The sequence below is a fragment of the Crocodylus porosus genome, unplaced genomic scaffold (genome assembly GCF_001723895.1).
Source record: "Crocodylus porosus isolate Cpor-Errol unplaced genomic scaffold, CroPor_comp1, whole genome shotgun sequence".
NCBI lineage: Eukaryota > Metazoa > Chordata > Crocodylia > Crocodylidae > Crocodylus > Crocodylus porosus.
The window spans coordinates 94042524-94054260 of NW_017728931.1; the positions used below are offsets into that span (position 1 = coordinate 94042524).

An 11737-nucleotide genomic window follows, 5' to 3' on the forward strand; every position below is an offset into this window, starting at 1 on the left:
AGGCTAGATATCAGGAGGCGCTACTTCACGGTCAGGGCAGCTAGGATCTGGAACCAACTTCCAAGAGAAGTGGTGCTGGCTCCTACCCTGGGGGTCTTTAAGAGGAAGCTAGATGTACACATTGCCGGGGTCTTTTGACCTCAGTACTCTTTCCTGCCATGGCAGGAGGTCGGACTTGATGATCTGCTCAGGTCCCTTCCGACCCTAGAAACTATGAAACTATGATAGGAGAGGCAGAGCTCTCTGAAGCAAAAAGCCACAGCAGACAGCTAAGTAGCTTGCATTATTTAGCCACCTGAAATAAAGTGGTTGCAAACCACCCAAATAAAAATGATCCAGGTTCTACTGAATATTTGGTACTTTAGGGAAAAACAGGTGCTTTCAATATGGATTCTTGAGTCAGTGTGCTTTGAAAAGTATCTGGACATAAGTGACTCAGTTGAATCAGTTTGCCACAAGAATTTTCTGGGGGTTTTTTTGTTTTTTTTTCTGAGAAGCTGCGGACTTTTATAGGATCATAGGAAAATAGGCTGAAAGCAACCTTATGAGGCCATCTAGTCTAGCCCCCTGAATGAGGCAGGATAACTTCTGACTCAACCTTCTCAGCCAAGTGTCTGTCTAACTTGCTTTTTGAAAACTTACAAATATGGAGATTCCACAATTTCTCTAAGTAGCCTGTTCAAATGCTTGACCACCCTCAGAGTTGAAAAGTTCTTCCAAAACTCCAACCAAAATTTCCCCTGCTGCAGCTTAAGGCTATTGCTCCTACTCCTTCCCCTACAACCACAGAAAAAAGCTCATTTCCATCCTCTCTCCTATTGACTTTCAGGTATTTGAAGACTGGTATCAAATCCCCCTCAGTCTTCTCTCTTCCAGACTACGTAACCCTAGTTCCTTCAACCGTTCCTCAAGATCCATGCCCCTAATAATTTTTATTGCTCTGCACTGGACATATCCTTCTTGAAGTGTGGGCCCCAAAATTGGACAAAGTACTCCAAGATAGACCTCACCATTGCTGATCAGAAAATAACTTCCCTTGATTTGCAAGTGACATTTCTGTTGATAGAACCCGGTATGCTCTTGGCTTTTTTGTCCAACAAGAGCACGTTGTTTTACTCATATTTGTTTTATGGCCCACCATAACTTCCAGGTCCTTCTCCGAAGCCTAGCCTTCCTATTACTCTATATTTATCCTAAATTCAGGACTTTGCACTTAACCTGCAGTAAATCAGATGAGGTTCACTGAGGACATTTCTCAAGCCTATTCAGGTCATTCTGGATCCTAGCCCTACTTCCAGAGTATCTGCTTTAAAGAGGCTCCTGGACTCAGAACTCCCTGCAGAACTCACTTGATACCTCCTCCCAACTAGGCATTGAGCTGTTAAGGGCTACTCACTGAGCATGATGATCCAACTAGTTATATGGCTATCTTACAGTACTTTTGTTTAGTCTGTATCTTTTTCAGCTTATTAAGGAGACTGTCATTGGAAACAGTGTCAAAAGCCTTGCTAAAGTTAAAGTACATCATATTTGCTACTCTTTTGCATCCACAGTGCCTGTTGCCTTATCATAGAAGGAAATGAGGTTGCTCAACTGTGACTTGCTCTTGGTGGGCACACCCAGATGAGTGGGAATACCTTTCCTTGGGGACAAGTAGCAGCAGCACCTAATGCCACTGCTACTTGACCCTGGGGAATGCCCATGCAATCTGGTGTACAGCAGGTTACCCTGGGTGGGGTAGGGAGGCTGGGGCCAGCAACTGTGCCTTACCTGGGGTTCTGGGGGCCTCCAGGAGCTTCAGCCATGATGTTCCTGCAGCAGGAAGCCTGGGTGGCAGCTGGAGTGTGGATCCAGCCAGCCAGTAGGACTACGTGAAATTTTGCCAGGTGTTTCATTTTGAAGTTGCTTTGATGTGTGTTAAGCTCAAAAACAGTGAAATTGAAATGAAACAAAGGCCTTTGAAACAGCTTTGAAACTAAAGGAGGGTACTCAAAATGTTTTGAGTGGTTTTTCTAAATGTTTCAAGTTTCGAATCCGGGCTTACTTGACTTCAGCACTGGTCCCAGCCAGCAGTGACAGCCTGCTATCATCCCTCATGTAGGCTGCGCCCTCTGGAAGGAGGCTGGCACAACCCCTCAGCCCTCTGGATCTATGCTCTGGATGAAAGGAGGCTGCTGCTGCTGCCACCTGGGACCAGTGCTGAGAGCAGCCCATGCCCAGAGCCTGAAAGGTTGCTGCTGCCACTGGCCTCAGGCAGAAGTGGCAGCCTCCTGTCATCCCGCATGCAGATCTGGGGGCCCACACCCCTGGGAGGGCTGTAGGGCTGAGCTCCATGGGGCTGGTGGAGCCTCCTGGAGTGCAGCCTGGTGGCGGGAGGTGGGCGAGAGCTAGGACTGCACTCTGCCAGCCCCACAGAGCTCAGCCTGGTGGTGGGAGGCGAGGGAGAGCCAGTGGTGGAGTTGCTCCGAGTGCAGCCCTGGCCCCAATCACAGTCCTGGCCAGTGGCTCTCCCCTGCCTCCCGCCACAGGCTGGGCTCTGAGGCTGGTGGAGCCACTTGGAGCACAGCCCTAGCTCTCCCTCACCTCCCGCCACCAAGCTGCGCTCTGACCAGCTCCACCACCCCCACAGATCTAAGCCTGGTGGTAGAAAGTGAGGGAGAGCCACTGGGTAGGGCTGTGCTCAGACCAAGGGCTGCACTCTGAGCAGCTCCACTACTGGCTCTTCCTGCCACTGGGCTCAGCTCCACGGGGCTGGCAGAGCATAGCTGTGGCTTTCGCCTGCCTCCCGCCACTGGGCTGCAATCCAAGCAGCTCCATCAGTCCCATGAATCTCAGCCCCACAGCCCTCCCAGGGGTGTGGACCCACAGATCTGTATGCAGGATGACAGAAGGCTGTCACTGCTGCCTGAGGCCAATGGCAGCAGCTGCCTTCCTGGCACTGGGTGCAGGCTGTGCCCAGCGCTGGTTCCAGGAGACAGCAGCAGTCTTTTGTCATCCCAAGCACAGATCCAGGGGCCTGCACCCCTGGGAGGAGTCCAGCAAAGCCCCACAGTCCTCCTGGAGGTGCAGGCCCCCAGATCTGTGCACAGGATGACGGGGCTGTTGCTGCTGCTGGCAAGTGACATGGGTTTTCCCTGTCAGCAGTTTGAGGTGCAGTTTCCCAAAAGCCCCTGCACCTATCTCCTTGAAACTTGTCAGACTTCGTGGCCCCATGTGGGGCTACTGTTCAATCAAGTTTAATCTAAATCCAGCATGAAATGACAAAGTTATAGGCAGTTTTGTGCTTTCCCATTATAGTCTATAGGCAAAACGTTGAAACATGATCAAAACAGCAAAATGGTTTCAATGTAACGAAATGGATCAGAGGTTCTGAAACTAAATGAAACACTATCCAATCAAAATGGTGAAAGGCAAGTTTCATAGATTTCATAGACATTAGGGTTGGAAGGGACCTTGGAAGATCGAGTCCAGCCCCCCGCCCAAAGGGCAGGAAGTCAACTGGGGTCATAGGATCCCAAGTTGAAATGAAAAGGTGCTGTTTTGCACAGCCTTACCAGGCTCTAGTTTTGGGCGGTGTGCACTGGCACCACTTGCACTGCCCCACTTTTCTCTAGCACTGGGTTTTTTTGACCCTGGGATATACTTTGGTACAGCTGTGTGAAATTTTGCTGGCTGATTGTTTGGGGGGGTTTTTTGTTTGTTTGTTTTTGGTTTTTGGTTTTTAGGTTTTTTCAACCTGTTTTGACTCATTTCAAACTTGAAACAAAAAAATCAAAATGAAATGAAGGGCTTCAAAAGAGCCTTGAAACAAAATGAGGCTGGTAGATATGTTTCAGAAGTCCTGAAATGTTTCAAGTTTCAAAGCAGCAGCCCAGCTAGGTGGTGGAAAGCAGGGCAGAGCCAGGGCTGTACTCCCAGTGGCTCCGCACAGCCTCTGGGTTCAGCCTGGTGTGTAATGCAGTCCTGGCTTTCCCTGCCTCCCACTGCCAGGCTGCACTCCCTGGGGCTGGCAGAGATGATCAGAGTGCAGTGCCAGCTCTGCCTGCCTCCCAGCACTGGGCTTCACTCCTATGGACTCCTGCAGCCCCATGGAGCTCAGCCTGGTGGCGGGAGGCAGACAGAGACAGGGCTGCACTCTGCCTCCTGCCACTGGGTTGAGTTCCACAGGGCTGGGAACTGCTGGGTCCTGATCCCAGTGGAGGGAGGTGGAGTGCAGCCCCCAGGTTGCACCCCTCCTCCCTCCACCGGTCTGCAAGCCACTGGGAACCCAGCCTGGTGGAGGTGAGCATGGCACAGACCCAGGGTGCACCCTGCCCTCCTCCAATGGGCTTCGAGGCACTGGGCTGCACTGGCCTGGGTTCCCAGAAGCTTGAAGCCCGGCGCAGGTGGGCAGAGTGCAGCCTGGGGGAACCGAGCGGTTCCCAGCCGCTTGCAGCTGGTGGAACCGAGCCTGGTGGGAGTAGTAGATTGCAGTTTCAGGGCTGTGCTCTGCCTCCCTGCACTGGCTCAGCTCCTAGGGAGGCAGCAGCGGCAGTCTCCTGCCTGGACCCCTGGGAGGGCTGCAGGGCTCTGCCAGGATCCTCACCTGGGTGCCAGTCCTGATCTGCCTGCGATCAGAGGAGGCTGCTCTGTCTCCAGTTTTTTGCTTTCTATTATAGCCTGGGCAAAACATTGAAACAGCAAGCTGCTGGGTGCTGAGCCTGGTGAAGGGAAGTGGAGCACAGCCCTAGCACTCCCTCAATGGACAGCAAGCCACTGGGCGACGAGCCCCTCCAGTGGGGCTGCACTCCACCTGCCTCCACCAGGCTCAGTGCCCAGCAGCTTGCAGCCCAGTGGAGGCAACAAAACTGCTTCGATTAAATGAAATGGAACTGTACTTTCAAAATGAAACTAAACTAGAAATGAAACACTGTTCCGTAGAAACACAAGTCGAAGTGAAATGGTGCTGTTTTGCACAGGCCTAATACTTTTCAGCATGGGAAACAACTGCATGTTTAGTGTGCGGCACCACAGACAGGTCTGCAGTGACACATACTGCATGTCCTTGCTCTTCTGGATGCACCTAGTGAGTCCATGCTGGCTATTCCTGATCATTGTGTTCTCCTTTAGGTGCTTCTGAATGGATTCCTTGAGGATTTGCTCTATGATCTTTCCAGGTATAGAGGTCAAGCTGACTGGTCTGTAGTTTCCCAAATCATCCTTCTTCCCTTATGGATGGACACTATATATGCCATTTCCTAATCATCCTTTGCTGAGTTATATAAAGAAAACCCCAATATATATATTTCCTGGTGTAAATTTAAAGGTTGTTTTCTGTTTATTTTACAATGGTAAAGAGGAAGGGCACTTAAATTGAGGACCTACTCTGTTCCCATGAAAGTCAACAGCAAAACATCTTTTGACTTCATTAGTGGAGGATCAAGCCCCTGACCTCTATTTTTCCCCAACTATTTGTAACCTTTATCAATTTCTGCCAGCCCTCAACTAGAAACAAAAGAAGCATAAGTGAAAAACTTGAGACAGCACTAGCTGTGAGACGGTGGGGAAAAAAGTGGTATGAACACTCTCTAAAATGAATCTAATTTAGGTCATGTCATTTTCTCCCTCCTTTTCCATGGGAAGGTCACCTAATGTGCCTCCAGAAAAGTGTCTACTTCACTTTGCACTGTAGATTAAAGAGAAAAATAGTGTAGCTGATGAAATGATGCTACCTCTGAAGAATAATAGAAAGGCAGCTAAGGGGAGAAGATATGATCTTGGCAGGGCTGTCAGAAGTCTGAGGACATCCTCACTTAGGGCTAAACTCATGCTGGCAGGTAAGTGTGGGTTTGAGCTCCTCCTCCCACCGTCATGTCAAGGAATCACCAGGAGATCCTGTCAAATGAGATAAGCGAGCTGTTTCTGCCAAACTGATGAAAAATTGTGCCAAGGTGAGTGAAACCTGAGACCGTTGTTGAAACTTTGACCTCTGGAAAGTCAATGGGGGAAAAAAATGTGATTTCAATACTGTCAGGATGTCGACCATTACAGTACTGCTCAAATATCTAAATGTAACACCTGTATATACCCATAATCAGAAATCTCAATTATCAGTGAAAAGAAATAATTTTAGAAACTCATAAATATAAGTGGCATGTTACTACTAAGTTGCAATCATATATCTTTAGATATTTTGTAAGGCGTAAAACTACAGTAGCTTTGGTTTTAAAGCAAGGCACTTTTAAGATGAGAGCAAACAAAAGACCACATCAAAAAAGCAAATAAGAAATAGAGAAATGTAATGGGGAAAACAATGACATACTATATAAAACTTACTTGGAAGGAAAGGTTTGTGAAACAGGCAATAAAAAATAAATTGAGAAATATGAAAAGAAAAGTAGATATCATATAGGGCTCATCTGTATTTCACATTTTCTGATTGATTGCATGTCAATAAAAGATATGGTCTGAATTTTGCACTTTCATTCCAGGCAATCCCACTTTCCCTCAACCCACAGCTGCTCAATCTACAGTGTTCCAGGCAGGGCTCATCTGATATTTTTACAGTGACATTACAAATCCTTTTATTTTTTTTTATGGTACTCTCCTTTCTTTCTCATAGTATCTATCTTTTAATCTTTATTTTTGAGTTTTGTCCCATTTCTTTTAAATAGTAACATTAAAAAAAATAATAATAATGCTTCCAATTCATGTACTTAACAATTTTCATCTAGAATGGCACTAAGAAAACCACCATCTTTGTGTTCAAATCAAAATCCAAAAACTACAACAAAATGCAGCTAGCTGGTATACAGTAGATAGATTTTCTTTGTCTTTGAGGATGGAGAATCTCTCTCTCTCTCTCTCTCTCTCAACTGGCAGCCAGGGAGAAGTACTGCCTGACTAAGGAAAAGAGCTCGGCCCTGAAGGTAGGAAAGGGAAAGGGCCTGGATGTGCAAGCTTCTAGTTACATGGGTGAGAGATGTGTGGTTTGGAGAACGTTTAGCCAGGAGGCTTGGATTTGTGTTATAGCTGATTGGCTTGTGTTATTGGTTTTGTTGTTGTTGTTACACTGGAGGACTGAGTGAGGCCATTAGGGGTTGGAGGAGGCCTCATAGGGGCTCCACGGTAGCGTGGGGACCCCAGTGCCAGAGAGGGCACAACATTTGGGGTGCATTGACCCTAGCCCCGGAGCAAGCAGGCAGTTGCGAGAAGCCCCAGAGTGGGGGCAGAGATCTGACAAGTGCCAGAAAGCGCCAGTGGGGCACGAAGTTTGGACGTTGTCAATTCACTCAACGTCCTGTACATCTGCGAGGCTTGGGGCATGGTACAGGGGTGGTTGGAGCCATGCATAGCTCATAAGGCTGGGGTGCACCGAGTCACCTAAGATAGAACAAAGACTGAGATGCATCAGAGCACTGTGTCAGAGAGGACCATGGGCAGCCTCCCTTATACCTTGTTGACCTCAGAGATGTGGCAGGTGAGATGTGAGGGTGCTTTTACTATCACATTGGCACAGCAGGGGGCTCTAGGGGAGTTCACGGCCACCCCTAGGACCCCGCGCTGTTACACTCTGCAATGCAAAAGAGATTCTGTTTTTGAAGCAGCATAAATCGGTGATCTAAAGAGAGAATGTGAGGTGTAGCTTGTCCACTAAAAATACTGAAGGAATATATTCGTGCACATAATATATTTGCCCAGGTTGGAATTTGGCCAGGATGCAGGGCCTAAAACCACCCAACATGTTTGAATAAACTGTAAATAATTTCAAAAGCACAGAGCTTGGTTATGTGATGGCCTCTTGGATCATTAGTTCTAACACTAACTACCTATACCCAACCTATCCCCTATACTATGTTCGTACAGTATCTTCAAACAAATAATCTTCCTGAAGCGAGAACCAGAGCTTTGCAGTTCCTTTGCTTCTCTGATTCCTTTGTGCAGAATGAAGGAGCCCAAAGTGGTGAAGATCTAGTTGAGGATATTACTACATGTGAGTTCTTCATGAAATTTCCCAGCTATGCATTGAGATTTAATTATGGTTATTTTAATTCTGTCTTGGACTGAAACATCTTATAGAGTGCATCTACATTTCTTTTTTCAATCCATTGCTCCCTCCAAGCCCATCATTAGAAATAAATGGATGAGTTTTGGTTGGCATCCAGATTGTTCATGATGAATGGTCTGATTCTTTAATCTTTACCAGCCACAAACCTCTTATTACTTCAGTTAATTAAATTAGTGTACGCTTGAGTAAGAGCTACAGGATCAGGTCCATGGTGAAATGATCTTGTTCTTTCTGGAATCATAAATTGTATGATAATCTCCCTAAGATGGATGGAATCCTTTTTTTTAACTCATGACAATAATTTTACTTTATCTGAAAAAGAAACAGTTGTCAGTAGCTTCCACTTCTGAAAAGTACACTGACAATTAAATTCCTTCAATATACCAGAAAGAAAGTGGAAATCTCAGGACTAAATGAGCTAAAATCAGAAAAGATGAACAAATTGGTGTAAATTAGACCATGAAACATTCACAAGGCACATTAGGCATGTTCTACTGACTTGCAAGAGTGCCTAAGTGGATATAACTTGCACACTGAGGAACCTGAAGAAGACCTAAATTAAAATAATCCCTCCTCTACTTTAATTTACATCCTGTTTCAGCTCATGAACATGGCATTTGTACCAATTCTTATACTTCAGGCCTCAAGGAATCCAAATTTGACTATAAGAGGTCTCCTGTGATATCATTTCTGAGCTCCTACGAGGTAGTTATAAAGGCACCTGATAACATAAATGAAACGCTAATAGCTATATTCTACACTCAGCTACACCTATGCAGCTTTACAACTCCAGTGTGTTTTGCAAGGGCAGAGTTTCACCAAAATGCTTTAAAACACTTGTCAAGTGTAACCAACATCATCAAGAAACTGAAAAAAGGTAACAAAGACCAATATCTTTACTGTTTACCAGAAGAGCTGATTATAGAATCCTAGAAAATTAGGGTTGGAAGGAACCTCAGGAGGCCATCTAATCCAACCCCCTGCTCAAAGTAGGAACATCCCCAACTAGATCATCCCAGCCAAGGCTTTGTTGAATTGGGCCTTACAAACCTCCATGGATGGAGACTCCACAACCTCTCTAGGTAACCTGTTCCAATGCTTTTCTGCTTTCCTAGAAATAATGTTTTTCCTAATATCCAACCTAAACTTCCCTTGCTGTAACTAGAGACCATTGCTTTTTGTTCTGTCACCTGCCACCACTGAGAACAGTTAAAGTTCATCCTTTTTGGAACCACCCTTCAGGTATTTGAAGGCTGCTATTAAATCCTCTCTCAGCCTTCTCTTCTGCAAATTAAACAAACCCAGTCCCCTGAATCTTTTCCTCAGAAGTTACGTGCACCAGCCTCCTAACCATTTTCATTGCCCTTCACTGGATTCTCTCTCCAACTGATCTCCTTTACATGGGGAGGGGAGAAGAGGGGGCAAAACTGGTCACACTAATCCAGATGATTGATAATGTCTGTTTCACTTGATTCAAAATTCTATTCATTAATTTATCTTCAAATGTATAAGGGACATATCCTCTAGTTCTTATCTAGCCGATGCTCATAGTAATTCAGCAATAGCAATTTATTATCCCACTATTCAAGATTTTCTTTTCCTATAATTTTGAGTGTTGTTATAAATCTTACCAATTTACAAATGATAATCTAATAAGACTTCATAAAACTATTCTAAAAGAGAGGTTAGTAGAGGTACAGTAAACACCTGTAAATCCTTATGGACTCCTATTAAAATATTTCACTGTCTTTTATACATCCCCTTGAAATGAACAACCCTAGGGTAATTAGAACAACAAATCGCTCCTATTATCATTGTGCCTTTCATCTTAAAAGGTTCCAAAAAATTTTTTTAGATGCTTAAACTTAATATGGGGATCATTCACACGCTACTGCAAAGTGTCTGGCCTTGAGTGCAAATGAGAGCCTATCTGTTCCACAGATATTATAGTGATTTTTAAACAGGAAAGAGAAGAAGAACTTGTTTACCTGAGATAAGCAGGTAAAATGTAGGTAGTGAGGAATTAATTATCTCATTTGGAATTTGCCAAGGAAGTTGTAAGCAACATTTTCATATTTATGCTCTACATAGCCATTAACAATAACAAAAGTTGATTGTGTTTCAAGTTAAACATTTTCTAATCTAAAGACGATACACACATATTAACAACTACCAATCTGTTAATGGATCCTTTATTGGTCAACGAATTCTGTGTTACACTGACTTTAAGGAGGGCTGAAATAGACTTGCTTATCATCACTCACTTTGAAATCAAATGGATGATATGCTTTCAATCAATCAGTAAGCCTTGAGGGATGTGGCTTCTCACATTTAAGGAAGCAGCAGACCTGTATAGTCAGGAGATATATTCTCTGCATGATACTGCACATGGACATAGCAGAATGTTTTTGATACAATAGAAAAAAATTTGAAATAAATAACTTTTTTTTTTAATTGCTACTCTTTCATTGAACAGAGTTATTTTCACTAGAAGTGCACCGATATATCAGTCTGACATCAGCTTGGTACCGATATAAAGAAAATTGTCTATATTGCATATTGGCCCAATAGGGCTGATAATTTGGCTGATAAATGCCCGTGCTGCATGTAGATGCAGCACAGCACAGCACAGCACAGAGTAGAGCCGGCAGTGTGGAGAGCTGTTTCCAGCTGTTAAGTTGGAAGGGGATGGGGAAGGGAAGGAATGGGGGGCGCAGATCAACACTCCCCACAGTGAGGGAGGGGACTGGGGCAGGAGCAGGTGCTGCCAAGCCAGGGTGGGGAGGAGGGAGGGCACAGAACAGAGACATGGCTCATGGGGTGGGGGCAGCTCCCACTACTGCTTGTATCCTGGGAGTGGGGGGGGGTGTCCCTGGATTTGTGTGGTGCAAGGTGGCAGCAGCTGCAGGGTGGAGCCAGATCCAGTGCTGTGTGGGGCTTTTCTTGCTGGGGGCAGGGCTTGGAGCAGGCTCCAGTAGAGCTGGGAGGAGGCTGCAACCACCCCAAACTTCACTACAGCTCCACTCTTAGCCTCACACTGCCACCCGCTACAGCCTTGGCTTTTCCTGGTGCTTGGGTGGAGGAGGAGCATTCAACTGGTGCTGACCTGGGCAGCAGCATGGGGCTGGGAGTGGAGCTGTGGCAAAATTTTGGGTGGCTGCAGCCTCCTCCCAGCACTGCCAGAGACTGCTCTGGCCCAGCTCCCAGGTAGAAAAGCCCTGTGCAGCATTGGCTCCAGCTCCACCCCACAGCTTTTGCCCACCCCACGTGATGCAGGTCCAGGGCACATGCCACAGCCCTCCCCCGCCCCAGGGTGCAAGCAGTGGTGGGAGCTGCCTCTACCCCATGAGCCCATGCCTCCATCCCACACCCTCCCTTGCTGAGCAGCACCTGTCCCTGTCTCCTCCCTCACTGTGGCAGGCATTGATCTGCCCCCCAATGCTCCTTCCCTCCCCCTTCCCCTTACACCATACTGGACATACCACCTGATGGCAGCTGTATTGGATATCAGATTGATATCGGCAGATAGGCCTGCTTAAATATTGGCTATGGGTATCGCCCCCCCCCAAAAAAATCTCTATCGGTGCACCCCTAATTTTCAAACGTGTTTTTGTTCTTAAGTACCATCTTCAAATAATTCCCAAAAAGTTGGCAGAACTCTTTTGGGCTGAATAAATGTTGCCATAACTC

General features: G+C 46.1%; 1 long non-coding RNA gene across 1 annotated transcript in view; it reads right to left on the reverse strand.

Annotated features, from left to right (window-relative positions):
- Positions 1-698: 698 nt before the first annotated feature.
- Positions 699-11737, reverse strand: part of LOC109316108 — a 13648-nt gene continuing 2609 nt past the window's right edge. Inside the window, exons 2-3 of the long non-coding RNA XR_002102696.1 lie at positions 3605-3608; positions 699-812 (exon numbers count right to left, since the gene is read on the reverse strand). This is a non-coding gene — a long non-coding RNA (uncharacterized LOC109316108). The remainder of the gene's footprint in view (positions 813-3604; positions 3609-11737) is intronic.